The sequence below is a fragment of the Crocodylus porosus genome, unplaced genomic scaffold (genome assembly GCF_001723895.1).
Source record: "Crocodylus porosus isolate Cpor-Errol unplaced genomic scaffold, CroPor_comp1, whole genome shotgun sequence".
In the NCBI taxonomy this organism is placed as follows: Eukaryota; Metazoa; Chordata; order Crocodylia; family Crocodylidae; genus Crocodylus; species Crocodylus porosus.
The window spans coordinates 100676707-100686971 of NW_017728886.1; the positions used below are offsets into that span (position 1 = coordinate 100676707).

Below are 10265 nucleotides of genomic sequence, written 5' to 3' on the forward strand. Positions count from 1 at the left end.
GTTTTTGTGATATCCTATTAATTTGACAGTACATATTTTGGAAGGATTTAAAAATACCAATTATTTTATTTCATACTTTACTTCTCTATTTCATTTGAACTTTAGCATTTTGTTTCAAGTTTTTCATTCTGTTTTGACACCAGAATTTAGTTCTGAGCCTTCCATTTGGTTCGGTTTTCTGTTTCACTTGGACTTAATGGGAAATTCCCTTTCTGCAGCCCATTACTCTATGCCTCTGTCACTGGATGAATGAATGCAATGACTTATTCTTTCAATGTAGTCATTTAAAGTTGCATCCTTGAAACCAGTCTCTCCTCATGCTTATGGGTTAGTTGGACTCAGTGCCTGTAGCAGTTAAAACAGGTTCTCAGCCATCCTTGTGCTGGCAGATATTTTTTTGTAACAAATCAAGCAATTGAGAGGCGCTTTAATTAAACAGCCACTCTAATTAAAACTCCCAGAGTGTCTTGTGTATCAGTATCCCTGCGCTTCAAAGTGGTGGTAAGAGCACTTTATCTAAAATTTGTTGAATTTAAGATAAAGTATCTGGCACCATTTTGAAGTGCAGGGATGCTGGTACACGACACACTCTGGGAGTTTTAATTAGAGTGGATCTTGAAGCAGCTCTTGGAGGCTTCAATGTTCTGGCCTAAAGCCTTACTCCAAATGGGGCAGAAACTTCCATCCATCCATTTTATCCAATTACTCTTAAACACAACTTCAAAAGGAGGGTCGGAGAGAAAATTGGATGATTCCTAGCCTGTGCCTGGTAGTTTTTAAGTGCTATGCTAGAAAGTCAAATCAATGTACTCTCCAAACCCCTTTGGGATGAGGGGCAAGGAAAAGAGAATCCATGTTTTCTATTTCTTGGTCAAGTGGCCTAAGCACTGAGCTATTGAGCTACAATATAAGCATGCATTCCTTCAGGACCATAACTTTTGGACTTATGCTTAGGTGCATGTATATGGAGCTCCTGCCTGCCCCCCAGAGCACAGCCTGCTGTGCATGTTTAGTAACTGTGAAGATGTTTATGCGTCCACATTAAGTACTGCATTAGTGTAAAAAATGGCAGATACATGGCTAAGTGCCATTTGGGCACATAAAGTGAAATAGAATTGTGCTCTGAGATTATCTGTGGAAGAGAGGAAAAGCAAGTAACACAGAAAGACAAACCACAAAGAAAACAGCACCAGATATTAATAAGCAATTTTGCCACAGAAGGCAATAGCAGTCTTGTGAGGAAATCAATGGCAGAATTTTCTGATCCATCATGAAGTTTTAAATTCACTTCCCACACCTTTGATAAGGGATAGTGGGGGAGATGTAACAAGACAGCAACATGATTACACAGATAAATTCTCTTAATTTATACACCTGCCTGCCTCCTGCCTTCAGCTGGCATTCACATGTAGGAGGGAATAAGGTGAAATATATGGAAAGGAGGGGGTGATTTCTTCATTGGGTGTGGGAAGGTGAAATTCAACAGAGGAAAGTAAGAAGAGCATGAGGGCTCAGTGCAGTTTCTCTGCTTTCTAACATCATGGTCTGCAAAAAGGAAACCAGTATCTTTCCTTAATTTGCTTCTAATACCCATGGTAGGCAAGATGAACTATGACCAAACTATTCAATATACATCATTTTTAAACACCATTTTTCAGCCCACAAAATGAAATTGCAATATGGAATAAGCACAACATCAGATTAACCCAACCTCCCAGCATAACCTTCAATCCCCGCCTCCCATGTTATTATTTTATGCAATTTTTTGCAATATAAAAAATTTATAGATTTTAACATTTACATAGAGGCTATAAAAACCTCATGCTACATTATCATATTGCTAAACTGTATTCCTTTTTATTATGACTTTATTATTCTCTCTCATGGATGAAACTGCTGAAATTTTATTTTTAAATGTAATTTATTATACCATTAATATCACAGAGGGATCTTTAACAAAACTATAACATAGAATACAGTGAAAATATTGTATTGTGAAACTAATATACTCAATAACACACATATTTGCACATATAGTACAGAAGTAAATAGGCATTTTAATTATAGCTACCTTTTTACACTTTTATGGTTGAAACAGAACATGTGACCCGAAAAGAAATAAACCAGAGGTTAGCTTATATTGATTTATGAAAGTCCAATTCTATACTGTTGCTTAACACAGCCTCATCTGATTCCAGAATTAGCACTTTTGTCATGAGCAAAAATCCAAACATTCAATCTGATTAACTCTGAGATGAGCTAATAGAATTATTAATATTTAATAGTTTCACAGAACTGATCACTGTAAACAGGAACACAGAAATCAAATTAAAAATAAATGTGGAATTCAATTAGAACTGTTTTGCACAGAGAAAATGAACTCAAATTACTTCACATAACTTAACACAAGACATTCAGTTGATAATGGGAAATAAGCATGCACGCACTTGTTCAAACAAACAATCTGTCATACAACTACATATACATACCTTTTAGCAATCAAAATTTTCTGGCATAGTTTTATATATACATATATATATATATATATATATATATATATTTGTATGGTGCAACAAAAACCATAGGCATGGAAAACTGTGAGACCATCTTTTGTCTTTTTCAGGCAAAGATAAGCACATGAAGAATTAAGTATTATTCTTGTCATTATACAGGTATATAAAGTAAGTCATAATATTGTCATTACTTTTTATTTCAATTCAATACCTTGTTCCTGGCTTAGCACCAGATCCTGTAAACTCATTATTGCTGCACACAGTACAATTTCTAAGAGTAAATTCAACACTAAGTATTTGCAGGAGCAAGCCCTGAATCCTCATCTACATTGGAAACATTTTGCACAACATAGGAGGATCATGTTATGAAGAACTATGCAATTAAATCCCATGTTGATGCCACAAGTGTGTGGCATTTGGGAGAAAGATTACCTACTAATTTATCATTTATTTTCAACAAAACAAAAGCCAAGAGGACTAGCAAAATCCAGCAGAAAATCTGAGTCCCAACAGGAGGAGGGGTCACACGTCAGAATCTGCAGGCCATTAAAGTTCCACCAAAGAAAGCCATTCTCAAAGAGCTCAAGAGTAGAACTGTGCGAAGAACTAGATTTTGATTCACTGGCTAAACTGAAAAAAAATATTGCTTTGGGTCAAACCAAGAGAGATCTTTCTGCAAAGCAAACCCTTTCAAAACTTTCACTTTGGGTTGATCCAGAAAGTATCACACTTTTCTAAATGGAATACTTTGAATAATATTTTAAAAAATGCATTGACATATTTTATATAAAAAAACTACTAGACTTTTCATCCCAGTATATCAGTGAGTGGAGTGAAGAGAGGGGAAGGCTATCTACCTCATTCTCAGACCTTTTTTCCCAAATCACACACACACACACACACACACACACACACACACACACACACACACCCTCCCATGAGATCTTTTGATCTTTATATATGAGCTAACCACCTCATCATCATCACTGTCATGTAGTGAGTATCATGTATAAATGATATGCACTCCTGCTAAACTATATTGTGTTTATCTGCTGTTATGCTTGAAAAGCATACAGTTAAGCCTTTTTGTTCATATAATAAAGATGGGTAGCCCTGTTGCTCCCTGTAACAGAGAGCAAGATGCTCCTGTTACATAAGGAATCCACCCCCCACAGAAATCACAGCAGCTTGAACAAAAGGGCTCATAACCAGTAGGGGTGTGCAAAGCAGGCCCTATTCGATTTGGATTTGGATTCAGATTTGGCCCGAATCAGGGACAATGATTTAATTCGTAGATTTGGATCACTGTCCCTGATTCAATTCTGCTGAATCTGAATCCGAAGATTCGATACTGATTTGGAGAATCAGTGATTCGGACATAGACACAGCTTTAAAAGTTTTTTCTACATACCTCGAGGTACCAGCATAGCTTGTGAATGCTGTGATGCTGGGGCACATGGAGTGTCCCACAGGAGTGCAGGGGGCTCCACATACTTGGTGGTAAACCCAGAAGTGGACCAGAAGTACTTCTGGGTCTGCTGGGGAGTGTACTGGGATCAGGGATTGGCTGTGGGGGGACCCTGGGTGCCCCCTGCCAGACCCAGGAGGCACCAGTCACCGAGCTGAGAGGGTATGGAGGGGGCCCCCCTGCATGCTCCCCGGTGGACCCGGAAGCGAACTGGAAGTCCATATGGTCCACTTCTGGGTCTGCCGCTGAGTGCACTGGGGAGCCCTGCATGCTCCTGTTGGATGCTCCATCCACCCCAGCATCACAGCATTTGGGAGCCACCTGCTACCTTGTGGTATGTAGAAAAAACATTTAAAGCTGTGTCTATGTCTGAATCTCTGAATCTTTCTTAATCTCTCTGAATCAATTCGGAGGGTTGTGATCCAATTTAGAGAGATTAAAGGGTCCTCTGATTTGAATAGGATTCAGAGATTTGGCCACCGAAATCTGGCTTGACAAGAGCCTGGCAAGGGCAGTGATCTGACAAAAAGGAGAGTAGTCAATTAATTAGCTGCAGGAGGGCAGGTTGGGCCTTGATTGACACGAAAAACCATGTGCAAAGCTGGGGAACGCACATGACCAAGAGGACGCATAGATTCCAGGTATATAAACCCAGGGCCTGAGCTAAAGCGGGCAGTCTGGCCCTGCATGCTGAAAGGCGAGGAGCTCCTGAGGGAGATACCTGCAGTGGATGGTCTAGCAGGCATCTGAGTTACAGGGCTGTGTGAACAAGCACCCTTTTGTTTCGACTTCCATTTCTCCATTTCAAAGGGATAGTATTTTGTATCATCATTTCATTTCATTTCATTTTGTTTTGAAGCATTGTTCCACTTTGTTTCATTGAAACTGTTTCCCTGTTTCAATGTGTTTTGACCTTTCACCAATAGCCTATAATGGGGAATCATGAAAATACCTATAACTTTGTCATTTCTTGTCTAATTTGAATACAGACATCCTGGAGCATAGCCCCTGCTGAGGCCACAAAGCCTGCCAAGTTTCAAGGAGATAGGTGTTGGGATTTCTGGGAAACAGCACCTCAAACTCTTCAGAGCAAAACTCACGTCACTTGTAAGTGTGAAGGCACAGGGGGCGGGGGGAGGAGGGGAAGAGGGTGGTGAAAACAGCAGGCATGGTATCTTCTGCTGAGGCCTTGAAGTCTGCAAAGGTTCAAGGAGATAGATGCAGGAGTTTCTGGGAAACTGCACCTCAAGCTGCTGACAAGCAAAACTCATGTCACTTTTGTGTGTGTGTGTGTTAAGGTGCAGCAGGGTGAAAGCTGCAGTCATGGTAGCCCCTGCTGAGGCCATGAAGCTTGCCAGTTTTCAGGGAGATAGGTAAAAGGTGGCTTGTAAATTCAAACAAGCACTGAACCTCACTAACTTCATCTCCAGAAGCCAACTTCCTACAGCCCAAAACACACTGAATGGATCCAGGCCATAATATGACAAGACATGCAAAAACTGCCAACAATATCTCCAGTTTGGAGATATCTTCACAATACAGATCTCTGATGGAAAATATATAGGAGACACTAAGAAACAACTGTGCACCAGAATAAGTGCACACCAATAAATCTATCAAAGACAAGAACACCCATCTGCCTGTCTTCAATCTCTCAGGCCTCAAAGGGAATTTACAAACCACTTTTTACAGATGAGCCTATGAACTACACTTAAACCTCTGATGAACTGCACATCGACCTCCTAGGTACAGAAACTCATGGACTAAATATAGACATCAGAATTCTGACACACTACAACCTGCTGGACATCTGACTCCCCAGGTACCTCCCACTTTTACCTGTTACATCCTCCTTTCCCCCCAACCCCAGCCTGTCCCTCAACCCCTGATGCCTCCATTTCGATTTTCACTGACTGACTTTCTTGCCTGCAATGCATGCCAACCTCTGGCTTCTTTACTATTCCATCCATCCAGGAACAGCACACAGACAAAGTGCAGGTGCTTCTTCAGCCTGTCGAAGGGTTTTTCAACTTGAAATCTGGCATCTCAAGCAGCTAAGCTGAGCACACCTGGAGCCTCGCAACTCCACTGCAACCAGCAAACCTTAGGCCTGTCAAAGATGTAATGGGTCAGGGCTTTCTCCAGCCAGGACTCTGCATGCATGTGGTGGCTGGAGGTTATGGCACATCCTACCCGCTTTTCACCAGGGAGGTCCTCGGTCCTGGCATTTCCTGGGCACCACCAGCAGTCCCACCAGGCCTCCTGACCCTGGCAGGGTGCAGTTTTAGTGGTCATGCCCAGAACCTGGGACCTCCTCCTTCCCCATAGTCCCTGCCCATACCTCCAAGATTGTCCTGGCATGGGAGCTCAGCAGGGACATCTGGGACCCCTGGGGGTGGAGGGACCCCTGCTGGCTGGTGATACAGTGAGTGCCCCCTCAACTCTGACAGTGGGGCACTAAATTGTTGTGAAACCCAAGGGTAAAAAACAAAAAGGAAGTGTGGACTGAGTGAGGAGGGTGCCACTCACTCTGTCTGCATGCAGAGCTTAGGAAACCTCAGGAGGAGGAGGTTCACCTTGAGGAACACCAGCTGTTCCACCAAACCAGGATCCAAGGAGCAATATTCCCTCTAAGGTGTAGTGCATGAGCATGCTGCTTCAATCCGTGAGTGCGCTGCTTCGGTCCCACCTCTTAGAGGGAACCTTGATCGCTACACCTTAAAGGGAACATTACTGGTAAGCATCTGAAAGCCACCAGTCCTCCCTCCCTCCTGTTTCTGCACCAAAGCTGAGAACCTTCCCCTTGCCCTGAACTGAGCCTTTTATGCTCAGTGGCTCCAGTTCTTCCCTTGAGGGTGAGATTCCTTTTCTTAACCTTAAAGCTCAATTTCTCCTTTAAATCCTGAGCCTCCACCCTGCCCTGAAAGCCCATGCTCTCTTGACCTGCACAGTTCGTCTCAGCTGTTTGTTAATGGGAAGAACAGCCAAATCCCTTTTGCCTTAGAATGAAGCTGGTGGGGCTTGGGGCGAAGCTCGCCCGAAGGGGCTGGGGAGCGAAGCAGTTCCCCAGAGCCAGCTGTGCCCAGCTGTGCCCCAGCCCCTATCTCCACCCTCATCTTCACCTTGGGTGCTGCTCTGGAAAGTTTCTGGGAAGCCACAGCCCTGCTCCTCTCCGGGAAGGTCCTCGGCACCAGGGGCTGTTGTTCCCCAGCCACAGCTGGCAGCAGAGCTCCTCTGAAACCCTGGGGGAGGCCCGATTCCTCCAGCTGTGGGAACAGTCCCCACAGTGCAGTTACTGCGCGGCAACTTTTTTATTGTGTGCGACTGTGCACACATGCAGCTTAGAGGGAACTATGCCAAGGAGGTGTGGTGAGGTGTCACAACATCATCAGCAATGCTGAACACCCTCATGCTTGAAACCCTGGTTGGTGGACAGGACAGATGTTCCTGAGGAACAGTGGCCAGATCTGGCCACATATGGCTGTGGCTTGCCTGGTAGGCAGAGGAGTCACACAGCAGTCGCTCCACATCCTCAGCAAGATAGGCAGTGGTTTTGCTGCCATATATGCTGATAATCCCCTTCGCCCTTGAATCACACATGGCGGCCAGCACATGGGCCATACTGGAACACAAGGGATCAAACTGTTTCTTGATGCCTTTCTTCAGCCACCTCACCAGAGCCTGCATGTCTGGTGTCAGCACCTTGCCCTAGCAAGGAACATTGATCCCCTGGAAGCTCTCCATTTGGCTCTGAGGTTACCTCACCACAGGGATCACCTGGCTAAGGAGAGCATTGCCAGCAAGGTCTCGGTGGCCTTGAGGAAGGGCTTGAGAACCACCAAGATCTGGGAGATGGTATTCCACTCAGATCTGTTAAGGGGGCCGCTAATCCCAATCTCCCTGAGCAAGGCCATCTCATGGATGGCCTTCTGTTGATCCACCAGCCTCTCAAGCATCAGGTATTCATAGATTTCATAGATTTCATAGACATTAGGGCTGGAAGGGACCTCGGGAGATCATCGAGTCCAGCTCCCTGCCCAAAGGGCAGGAAGTCAGCTGGGGTCATAGGATCCCAGCAAGATAAGCATCCAATTTACTCTTATTCCACCAAGTCTCCACATCCTGCATGATTTTGTGCTGCAGGTTGTTCAGCTCTACTTGTTTGTCCTGCATCATCTTGCTCCCCTTGATGCTCCGGTGGAAGTAGCCTGCCACCTTCCTGCATTTGGAAGTGAACTTGCTGGTGGTGCTGAGCCCTGTCCCCCTCCAATGTGCCCCTGACAATGAGGTGGAACTTGTGTGCCACACAGTGAATGCCAACAAAGTTGGCATCATGGACTGCCTTGACCATATTGGCCCCATTGTCAGTGACCATGAACCTGGGGGTGAGCTTGCCCTGCCCAATGAGCCAACCCTGCACCAAGTTGTTCACAGCCCCCATAATCTCTGTTGCCATGTGGGACTCATCCATCACCTTGGCTTGAAGGAGAGCCCACTGACAGCCTGACTGGTTGCACCAGTGCCTTGTGTGGGAGAGGTAGGCATGATTTCCACCCCAGCTGCTCCAGATGTCCGAGGTGAAGTGTAAGGCCACCTGTTGACCTGCCTTGTGCAGCTCCTCCCTCAAGTACTCCCTGCATGCCTCATACAGGAAGGGCACCACTGTCCTGCTGAAGGTGGTGCGTCCGGGTACTTAGTGTGATGGAGCCATGAGCACCATGAGCCACCTGAACCCTGGTCACTCAACTAAGGAGAAGGGCTCGCCATCCACAGCAAGCATCTCCCCAATGGTCTGGGTGATCTCACTCACCTTTGCAACATGCCCTGCTTTCTGTCGACCTTTTGCCTACTGTTCCAGGGTGGCCTGCCTCTGCCTCAAGGGGCAGGTGCTTTGGAGCTAGAGGCAGACTTCTTTTCAGGCATGCTCCCACTGGTGCCAGCATCAGCATTCTGAGGAGATGCATCAGCATTCTGCTCATGTGTTTTGTTCCCTTGCCCCAGCTGGTTTTGGCTTGGCAGTATAGGCAGATAGTGTATGTGGGATCATCTGCCAGCTCAAAATGATCCCAAACCACACTACCCACTAATTTCTGGGGTGCGGGTGCATGTGTGGATGCTGCCTTTTCCTCCTCCTCAGCATTCAGAGACACAGAAACAGAAGGAGCAGACCCAGCTGAGCCACTTGCCTCCACAACCTCTACCTCAATCTCCTACAATGTGCCTTCTGGGGAAGGAGACCTGGCTCTAAGGGAAACTTGAGGGGTGTGGAGCACAAACTCAGTTGATTCTCCTGTCTTCCCCAGAATTTCCCTTGCTATGGCACTCAGATCCAGCTCCAGCTCTTCCTTTGGCTGGAAGGCTCAGCATGGGAAGTGAATGGGGGTGGAGAAAGACTGTCATGTTGGTGCTGCTGCTGCTGCTGCTGCTTGTCATGTGGGAAAAAGCACAGATTTATTTTCTGGGGGAAAAGAATCAAAATAGAGTAACAAAAACAAAAAGAGTATTTTGGGGAGGAATAAATTGAAAGGAATGAATGGATATAATAATAAAAGGGTATAGAAAGCAAAAGGTATTGAATCCCGCTTGCTAGTAACAGATTAGCAAGTAGGAAGTGATAGCCTTTCTCTGACGCTGCTGAAAGACACAGCTCAGTAATTGACCCCAAGGCAGAAAGCAGCTCAGTTTAAACAATGCAGCTTTTTATGCTGTTTTTCCATCTCTCCCCCAGAGCACCGGGATTGGAAAGGACCTCAGGGAAGGATCACAGTTGTTAGCCAGTTACACATGTCAGTATCAGAGCAGTCTTTCCCCCTCCCTCTCCTTAGTTTCTGTTTCCCTGCAAGCAAGCTCAGCTTCAAAACTCAAAACATACCAAAAGTTTTAAAATGTTTTGACTGCCCTTCTTTCATTTTGACGCTGTTTCAAAGCCTTTCATTTCATTTCGATTTCACTGTTTCAAGCTTGAAACAAGTTGAAACTGTCAAAATGAAACACCCGGCAAAATTTTGCACAGCCCTAGTGAGTTGTTCCCTGGAGCTGCGCAGAGGAAAGTAAAGGGAGATGAGGGCCCTGCGGTGAGGAAATGAACCAGAGTTGAGTAGATTCTTTTGTTGTTGATGCTTAAAGCGGTTTGTTTCTCTGGAGGCCCGCAAAAAATCACAGACACACATACATTAAACGGCACAAAGGTGATATTTGTTTGCAAACAAAGGTCAGAGCAGAGTCAAGTACTCAGATTACTCTGAACAAGCATTGGTATTCGCAAGCGAAATTTATCTTCTTTC

General features: G+C 45.0%; 1 long non-coding RNA gene across 1 annotated transcript in view; it reads right to left on the reverse strand.

Moving 5' to 3' along the window:
• The window catches only part of LOC109313347, a 207004-nt gene that overhangs the window by 172515 nt on the left and 24224 nt on the right, over window positions 1–10265 (reverse strand). The gene's annotated exons all lie outside the window — the stretch shown is intronic.